Genomic DNA, 10,282 nt, shown 5'->3' on the forward strand with positions numbered 1-10,282 from the left:
CCCAGAGAGAATAAGCAACTCATTGGAGTGTATATTTGATAAATGCCAGTCAAACCTTCCAGAGAGCAGTGTGTTCCCAGCCATTACTCTGCACCACCTAAGAGGTAGTACAGGTAAATGTGAGGCAGGTTATGTCTCAAAGCTATATTTGAAAAGTTGGCACTTTCTGCAAAGCCCAAGAGAAGACAGTATATCTCTAAACGCTCAAATCACAGTTCCTACAGGGGAATAAAGAGAATGGCAATTAAAAAAAAAAAAAAAAAAGTGGTTCCTATTGTGGCTCAGCAGGTTTTGAACCTGACTAGTATCCATTGGGGTCAGTCCCTGGCCTCACTCAGTAGGTTTGGCATTACTGTGAGCTGTGCTGTGGGATGCAGATGCAGCTAGGATCTGGTGTTGCTGTGGCTGTAGTGTAGGCCGGAGCTATAGCTCCAATTTGACCCCTAGACTGGGAACTTACATATGCTCCAGGTATGGCCCTAAAAAGCAAAATAAATAAATAAATAAATAAATTTAAAAAATTATATTTGAAATTAATTCTCAGAAATTGGAAGCAGACTCCTCTGGAAGCAGACGTCAGTGGAAGTGGTTTCCATGGAGACCCAATCACATCCAGCCAGGCCGTGATCACATGTAGCCTCAGTGATGGGAAACTGCCATCATTAAATAAGGTTCATTTTTTTTCTTTTTTTCACTTTTATTTGCATTTATTTTACACCGAATTTATTCCAGGCCCTAAGTTTTTGTTTCTTCAGTTTATTCTGGGATATCTTTTTCTTTCTTCTGTGCAACTTCCTCTTCCGGTTTAGGAACAATCTGCTCTTCTTTAGTAAGGATCATCTCAGTATGGCAAAGAGAACTCCTAAATGTGTTAAGTCAACCATAAGCTCACTAGATTCTACACTCCTTCATGGGGGCTTTGTTCACCTGGATGTGCCCTTTGATCAGAGGATCTATATGTAAACCCTTAAGCAGTATGCTTTGCATTTTTAAGCATGTGCAATAAAAATCTACTACTCTTTCTGGGCCATTGACCCTGCATCCTGCACCTCTGGTTGGCCTGGGTATACCTACCAGCTCCACCACTATAGTGACAGAATGGCACATGTTGCTTCTGTAAAGTGACATCCTTCAGACACTTGGTGGATTTGGGGATATACATTCCCTTAATGGCCTGGGCAGCTTCACAAGTGTTCTTAAAGTGAACCCGAAGTTTTTTTTTAGTTTCAAATTGATTTGTTTTTCTCTATTTGATGCAGAAATATTATCTTTTTTTAAATTCAGTGAATTGTATTACATTTATAGTTGTGCAACCATCATCACAACCTAATTTTAGAACATTTCCATCCCTCCCCCCCCTCAACCTGTCTCTTTTGGTAACCATAATGTTTTCAAAGTCTATGAGTCTGTTTTTGTTCTGCAAAGAAGTTCATTGTATCTTTTTTTAGATTCCACATGTAAGTCATAGCATATAATGTTTGTGTCTGACTGACTAACTTCACTTAGAATGATAATTTCTAGGTCCAACTTTATTGCTGCAAATGCCATTATTTCATTCCTTTTTTATGGCTGAGTAATATTCCACAGTGTGTATGTACCACATCTGTGGACATTTAGGTTGCTTCCATGTCTTGGCTATTGTGTATAGTGATACAGTGAATACTAGGGTACATGTATCTTTTCAAATCATGGTTTTCTCTGAATAGATACCCAGGAGTGGGATTGCTGGATCTTATGGTAATTCTATTTTTAGTTTTTTGGGGGAATCTCCATACTGTTTTCCATAGTGGTTGAACCAATTTATATTCCCACCAGTGTAGAAAGGTTCCCTTTTCACCACACCTTTTCCAGCATTTATTGTTTGTGGACTTTTTGATGATGGCCATTCTTGCTGGTGTAAGATAGTACCTCATAGTAGTTCCAATTTGCATCTCTCTAATAATCAGTGATCTTGAACATCTTTTTGTGCATATTTTTGGGTTTCTCTGTGTCTTCTTTTGATAATTGTCTGTTTATATATCCTGCCAATTTTTTGATGGCTTTGTTTGTCTTTTTAATATTGAGCTGAAGGAGGTGTTTGTATATTTGGATATTAACTCCTTGTCAGTTGATTCATTTGCAAATATTTTCTCCCATTCTGTGGGTTGTCTTTTCATTTTGTTTGGGGTTTCCTTTGCTGCACAGAAACCTTTAAGTTTAATTAGGTCCCTTTTTTATTTTGTTTTTATTGTCATTACTCTAGGAGGTGGATTTGAGAAGATACTGTTGTGGTTTATGTCAGAGTGTGTTTGGCCTATGTTTTCCCCTAAGAATTTTATAGTGTTTGGTCTTATATTTAGGACTTTAATCCATTTTGAATTTATTTTTGTGTATGGTGTCAGGGAGTGTTCTAATTTCATTCTTTTACATGTAGCTGTCCAGTTTTCCCAGCAGCAGTTATTTAAGGGTCTGTCTTTTCTCCATTGTATGTTCTTGCCTCTTTTGTCATAGATTAGTTGACTCTAGGTGTATGGGTTTAATTCTGGGCTTTCTATCCTGTTCCATTGACCTATATCTCTGTTTTTGTGTCAGTACCATACTGTTTTGAGGACTGTAGCTTTGTAGTATAGTCTGAAGTCAGGGAGCCTGATTCCTCCAGCTTCATTTTTCTTTCTCAGGATATCTTTGGCTATTCTGGGTCTTATGTGCTTCCAAACAGACTTTCAAATATTTTGTTCAAGTTCTGTGAAAAACATCCTTGGTTATTTGATGGGGATTGCATCGAATCTGTAGATTGCCTTCGGTAGTATATTCATTGTGATAATATTGATTCTTCCAGTCCAAGAGCATGGTATACCTTTCCATTTGTTTATTTCATCTTTAATTTATTTTATCAATGTCTTACGGTTTTCAGAGTACAGTACTTGTCTCTTTAGGTGGGTTTATTCCTAGGTCTTTTTTTTTTTTTTTGATGTGATGGTAAATGGGATTGTTTGCCTAATTTCTCTTTCTCCCATCTTTCATTGTTAGTTTATAGAAATGCAGTTGCTTTCTGTGTATTAATTTTGTATCTTGCAACTTTACCAAATTCATTGAGAGCCCAAACGGTTTTCTAGTAGAGTCTTTAGGATTTTCTAGGTATTGTATCATGTCATCTGTAAATAGTGATAGTTTTACTTCTTCCTTTCCAATTTGGATTTCTTTTATTTTTTTTTCTCTGATTAGTGTGGCTAGGACTTCCAAAACTACGTTGAATAGTAGTGACAAGAGCAAACATCCTTGTCTTGTTCCTGATCTTAGTGGGAATTCTTTCAGCTTTTCACCTTTGAGAATGTTGTTAGCTTTGGGTTTGTCATATATGGCCTTTATTATTTTGAGATAGATTTCCTCTATGCCCACTTTCTGGATGGGTTTTATCAGATATGGGTGTTGGATTTTGTCAAGCTTTTTCTGCATCTGTTGTGAGGATTGTATGGTTTTTATTCTTCAGTTTGTTAATGTGATGTATCACATTGATTTTCAGATATTGAAAAGTCCTTGCATCCCTGAAATAAATTTCATCTGAGCATGGAGTATGATCCTTTTAATATATTGCTGGATTCAGTTTGCTAGTACTTTGTTGAGGATTTTTGCACCTATATTCATCAGTGACATTGTCCTGTAATTTTCTTTTTTTTGTTGTATCTTCATCTTTTTTTGGTATCAGGGTGATGGGGGCCCCATACAATGAGTTTGGAGTGTTCCTTCTGCAATTTTTTGGAGTAGTTCAAAAGATAGGTGTTAACTTTTCTCTAAATTTATGTTTTTTATTTTTTAATTGTTTTATTTAATGATTTTTCTTTTTTTCCATTATAGCTGATTTACAGTGTTCTGTCAATTTTCTACTGTATAGCAAGGTGACCCAGTCACACATATACATTCCTTTTTATCACATTATCATGCTCCATCTAGTCACTACTAGATATAATTCCCAATGCTATATATCAGGATCTCATCGCTTATCCATTCCAAAGGCAATAGTTTTCATCTATTAACCCCAAATTCCCAGTCCATCCCACTCCCCGCCACCCAGTTGGCAACCACAAGTCTGTTCTCCATGTCCATGATTTTCTTTTCTGTGGAAAGTTTCATTTGAGCTGTATATTAGATTCCAGTTATAAGTGATATCATATTGTATTTGTCTGTCTCTTTCTGACTTCCTTCAGTATGAGAGTCTCTAGTTCCATCCATGTTGCTGCAAATGGCATTATTTTGTTCCTTTTTATGGCTGAGTAGTATTCCATTGTGTATATATACCATTTCTTCCTAATCCAATTATCTGTTGATGGACATTTGGGTTGTTTCTATGTCTTGGCTATTGTGAATAGTGCTGTGATGAACATGTGGGTGCATGTGTCTTTTTTAAGGAAAGTGTTGTCTGGATATATGCCCAAGAGTGGAATTTCTGGGTCATATGGTAGTTTTATGTATAGATTTCTAAGGTACCGCCATACTGTTTTCCATAGTAGTTGTACCAGTTTACATTCCCACCAACAGTGCTGGAGGGTTCCCTTTTCTCCACACTCCCTCCAACATTTATTATTTGTGGACGTATTAATGATGGCCATTCTGACTGGTGTGAGATGGTATCTCATAGTAGTTTTGATTTGCATTTCTCTAATAATCAGTGATGTTGAGCATTTTTTTCATGTGCTTGTTGGCCATCTGTATATCTTCTTTGGAAAAATGTCTATTTAGGTCTTTTTCTCTCCTCTAAATTTTTAATAAAATTCGCCTGTGAAGCCATCCGGTCCTGGACTTTTGTTTGTTGGAAGTTTTTAAATCATTGTTTCAATTTAAGTACTTATGATTGGTCTATTCATCTTTCCTATTTCATCTTGGTTTAGTCTTGGAAGATTGTACTTTTCTAGGAATTTGTCCGTTTCGTCTAAATTGTCCATTTTATTGGCGTATAGTTTCTTGTAGTAGTCTGTTATGATCCTTTGGATTTCTGTGATGTCCATTGTAACTTCTTTTTTAGTTCTAATTTTATTTATTTGAGTGCTGTCTCTTTTTTTTTCTTGATGAGTCTGGCTAAGGGTTTATCAATTTTGTTGATCTTTTCAAAGAATCAGCTTTTGGTTTCATTGATCAAATTTTCTATGGTTTTCTTCTTTTCTGTTTCATTTATTTCTGCTCTGATTTTTATGACTTCCTTCTGCTAACTTTGGGTTTTGTCTGTTCTTCATTCTCTAGTTGCTTTAGGTGTAAAGTTAGGTTGTTGATTTGATATTTTTCTTGTTTCCTGAGGTAGGCTTGTATTGCTATAAACTTTCCTCTTAGAACTGCTTTTGCTGTATCCCATAGGTTTTGGATTGTAGTCTCATTGTTGTCATTTGCTTCTAGGTATTTTTAAATTTCCTCTTTGATTTCTTCAGTCATCCATTGGTTGTCTAGTAACATGTTGTTTAGACTCCATGTATTTTTGTTTTTTGCAGTTTTTTTCTTGGTGTTGATTTCTGGTCTCATAGTGTTACGGTCAGAAAAGATGCCTGATATGATTTCAGTTTTCTTAAATTTACTGAGGCTTGATTTGTGGCCCACAATGTGATCCATCCTAGAGAATGTTCTGTGTGCACTTGAGAAGAATGTATATTCTGCTGCTTTTGAATGGAATGTGCTATAACTCTCTATTAAGTCTATCTGGTCTAATGTATCATTTAAGGCCTGTGTTTCCTTGTTGGTTTTCTGTCTGGATGACCTGTCCATTGCTGTGAGTGGGGTATGTAAGGCCTCCACTATTATTGTGTTATTATTGATTTCTCCTTTTAAGGCTATTAGCAGTTGCCTTATATATTGAGGTGATCCTATGTTGGGTGCATATATGTTTACAATTTTTATATCTTATTGGGTGCATATATGTTTACAATTTTTATATCTTATTCTTGGATTGATTCTTTGCTTATTATGTAATGTCCTTCGTCTCTCATAACATTCTTTATTTTAAGGTCTGTTTTGTCTGATACAAGTATTGCTACTCCAGCTTTCTTTTGATTTGCCTTTGCATAGAATATTTTCTTCCATCCTCTCACTTTCAGTTTGTATGTGTCCCTAGAACTAAAGTGGATCTCTGAAAACAGCATATATATGGGTTTAGTATATAAGGTATATTTAAGGTAATTATTGATCTGTGTGTTCTTATTGCCTTTTTTTTTTTTTTTTTTTGCTTTTTTAGGTCTGCGCCCTCAGTATGTGGAAGTACCCAGGGTAGGGGTCAAATTGAAGCTATAGCTGCCAGCCTACACCACAGCCATAGCAACATGGGATCTGAGCCTTGTCTGTGACCTACATTGCAATGCTGGATCCCAACACATTGAGTAAGGCTAGGGATTGAACCCACATCCTCAAGGATACTAGTTGGATTTGTTTCTGCTTCACCACAGTGGGAACTCTCTGTTCACTGTTTTGTATTAAATTGATATTTTTTCTTCCCTTCTTCTCTTGTGGTTTGATAACTATCTTTAGTGTTGCTGTTTGGATTGCTTTTTCTTATTTGTGTGTGTATCTACTGTAAATTTTTGGTTCGCAGTTACCCTGAAGTTTTGATATAGGAGTCCACATATATACAAGATTGTTTTAAATTCTTGGTCTCTATTGCAAATACATCTCGGGATCCTGAATTTGTACCCTCCTCTTCTCATGATTTCTGCTTTTGGTAGAATATTTGTGTGTAGATGATTTCCTACCTTTACTATACATATGCCTTTACTCGTGAGCCTTGTCATTTGTAATATTTTTGTTTCTGGTTGTGGCCTTTTCCACCTAGAGAAGTTTCTTTAGTATTTGTTGTGAAGCTGGTTTAGTGGTGCTTAGCTATTGCTTGTTTGTAAAGCTTTTGATTTCTTCTTCAAATCTGAATGAGAGCCTTACTGGGTACAGCAATCTTGGTTGGAGGGTTTTTTTTTTTCCTTTCATCACTTAAGTATATCATGCCACTCCCTTCTAGCCTGCAGAGTTTCTGCTGAAAAATCAGCCAAAAACCCTATCAGTGTTCCCTTGTATGTTATTTGTTGCTTCTCTCTAGCTACTTTCAGTATTTTCTCTTTGTCTTTAATTTTAGTCAGTTTGATTAATACATGTTCCTCCCTGGATTTATTTTATGTTGTACTTGTTGTGCTTCCTGGACTTGAGTGAGTGATTCCTTTCCCATGTTAGGGAAGTTCTCAACTATTATCTCTTCAAATGTTTTCTCTGGCCCTTTTTCTCTCTCCTCTCCTTCTGGCACCCATATAATATGGATGCTGGTGCATTTAAAGTTGTCCCAGAGTTCTCTTAAACGGTCTTCATTTCTTTTCAATCTTTTTTCTCTTTTCTTTCTTTTTTCTTTTTTTTTCTTTTTTTTTTGTCTTTTTGCCATTTCTTGGGCTGCTCCCTTGGTATATGGAGGTTCCCAGGCTAGGGGTCCAATCGGAGCTGTAGCCGCCAGCCTACACCAGAGCCACAGCAACGCAAGATCCGAGCCGCGTCTGCGACCCACACCACAGCTCATGGCAACGCCGGATCGTCAACCCACTGAGCAAGGGCAGGGATCGAACCCACAACCTCATGGTTCCTAGTCGGATTCGGATTCATTAACCACTGAGCCACGATGGGAACTCCTTTTTTCTCTTTTCTATTCTACCTCAGTGGCTTCCACCACTCTGTCTTCCACCTTGCTTGTTCATTCCTCTGCTTCCTATATTCTGCTATTGGTTTATTCTAGTGAACTTTTTATTTCATTTATTGTATTTTGTATCCCTGCTTGCTTAATCTTTAAATCTTATATTTCTTTATTCATTATTTCTTGTAATTTATCCATCTGTGCCTCCAGTTTATTTCCAAGATCTCGAATCATCTTTACTACCATCAGTCTAAAGTCTTTTTTGTGGAGATTGGTAATCTCCAGATCACTTAGGTATTTTTCTGTTGTTGTTTTTTTTTTTCTTGTTCCTTTATCTGAGTCATAATTCTCTGCCTGTTGATTTTATATAGATTTTGTGTGTGTGTGGTCTCCTTTTTGCAGGCAATAGGATAGTAGCCTCTCTTGCTTCTAGTGTCTGCCCCTTGTGGCTGAAGTTGGTACAGGAGCTTGTTGATGGGAGGGGCTGGTGAACCCACATCCTCAAGGAGACTAGTTGGATTTGTTTCTGCTACACCACTTGTAGGTAGAGCTGACGCTTGTCCCTCTGGTGGGTGGGGCTTTGTCTCTGGGTGTGATTAGAGACAGCTGTGTGCCTAGGGTCTTTAGGCAGACTGTTTGCTGATGGGTGGGGCTGTGTTTCCACCCTCTTTGTTGTTTGGCCTGGGGCTTCTCAGCCCTGATGGGTGGGGCCAGGTTTTTCCAAAATGGCCACCTCTACAGGAGTTTATGCTGGTGATTATTCCCTAGACCTTTGCCTCCAGTGTCCTTCCCCTAGAAGGAACCATGTCTCCCCCTGTTTTCCCAGGAGATCCTCGGGCAGGTCTGACCCAGATTCCTCTGGAATCTCTGCTTTGCCCTGGGACCCAGTGCAAAGGAAAGCCTGTGTGTGTCATTTAAGAGTGGAGTCTCCATTTCCCCCAGTTCCGTGGAGCTCTTGCACATAAGCCCTGCTGGCCTTCAACACCAAATGCTCCAGGGGCTCCTCCTTCCAATGCCAAATCCCATAGGTGTGGGAACCTGATGTAGGACTCAGAACTGTCAATCCTGTGGGTGAGCCTCTGCAGTATAGTTCTTTCCAGTCTGTGGGTCGCCCACCTGGAGGGTATGGGGTTGCTTATATCACATGATCACCCCTCCTACCATCTCAGTGTGGCCTCCTCTTTGTCTTTTGGTATAAGATATCTTTTTTGGTAGTTTCCAGCCTGTTTTGTTGATGGTTGTTCAGCAGTTGGTTGTAATTTTGTTGTTTTCATGAGAGAAAGTGAGCTCCAGTCCTTCTACTCTGCCATCTTAATCCTGTCTCTTGAACCTGAAGATTTGAACCTCTTGATTTTCATGATCTTTTGGGGTTTTCTGGGTCAAACGAATAGTGAATCATTTTCAGAGGTCACCTCAGGATGTTTAAAGGGAAGAGAAATGAGGTGCATTTCTTTCTTTTTTTGGCCTTGCCTGTGGCATGTGGAAATTCTCTGGCCAGAGATTGAACCTGTGCCACAGCAGCGACCTGGGCCACTACAGTGACATTGCCAGATCCTTAACCAACTGTACCACAGGGGAACTCCTGAGGTGCATCTCTTAAGAAAAGACCCTCAGTGGAAATTTCCCAAGCTTCCCACAAGGCCTGCTCCATAGTTTTGGACTTTTAGGAGTCTCCATGGCAGCCTGTAAAATATAAGTCTTATACAGGTTCCCAGTAGGTACTCATTGAGCACCACATGATACAGCAGTCATGAGCATGGTTTCGGGGCATTCCCATTGTGGTTCAGTGGTAACAGATCTGACAAGTATCCATGAGGACGTGGGTTCAATCCCTGGCCCTGCTTAGTGGGTTAAGGATCCTGTGTTGACATGAGCTGTGGTGTAGGCTGCAGATGAGGCTTGGATCTGGCATTGCTGTGGCTGTAGTATAGGCCAGCAGCTACAGCTCCCATTGGACCCCTAGCCTTGGAACTTCCATATGCTGTGAGTGCAGCCCTAAAAACACAAGAAAAAAAAGAGCGTGGGAGTTTCTGTCATGGTTCAGCAGAAATGAACCTGACTAGTATCCATGAGGATGCGGGTTTGATCCCTGGCCTCACTCAGTAGCTTAAGGATCCGACATTGTTGTGAGCTGTGGTGTAGGTTGCAGACACAGCTCGAATCTGGCATTGCTGTGGCTGTGGTGTAGGCCAGCAGCTGTAGCTCTGAATCAACCCCTAGCCTGGGAAACTCCATATGCCTCAGGTGTGGCCCTAAAAAGACAAAAAAAAAAAAAAAAGACATTTCACATTGATTCCAGGAGACAAGTGTCTACCCCACCAATTGCTAGCTATCTGGCCTTGGGCAAATTACCTAACTTCTAAGCCCTGTTTCCTGGTCTGTTACATGGTAGAAGTAATAACATCCACATTCATGGCTGCTATGAAGATGAAAATAAATGGGCCAGTGCATGAAAAGCTCAATGCCCAGGACAGAGTAGGAGTGAAGACATGTCCATGAGCCATAATTGCCATCTGCTCACCCTAAAGATTTAAATGAAAACCATCCATTTGAGAACTAACACGTAAGGAGTAAATGACAGTCCATTCTACACAACTGCCTTTTCCTCCTGGCTTTATCCATCTGCAAAGTTTGTCCTGTTTCTGACTCTTTGGCCTTTTCCCA

The 10,282-nt window shown here is 39.1% G+C and overlaps 1 pseudogene; it reads right to left on the minus strand.

Annotated features, from left to right (window-relative positions):
- Nucleotides 1-707: 707 nt before the first annotated feature.
- Nucleotides 708-9,017, minus strand: LOC125110608 (60S ribosomal protein L17-like; annotated as a pseudogene).
- Between the last annotated feature and the right edge of the window lie 1,265 nt (nt 9,018-10,282).

The sequence above is a fragment of the Phacochoerus africanus genome, chromosome 1 (assembly GCF_016906955.1).
Source record: "Phacochoerus africanus isolate WHEZ1 chromosome 1, ROS_Pafr_v1, whole genome shotgun sequence".
In the NCBI taxonomy this organism is placed as follows: domain Eukaryota; kingdom Metazoa; phylum Chordata; class Mammalia; order Artiodactyla; family Suidae; genus Phacochoerus; species Phacochoerus africanus.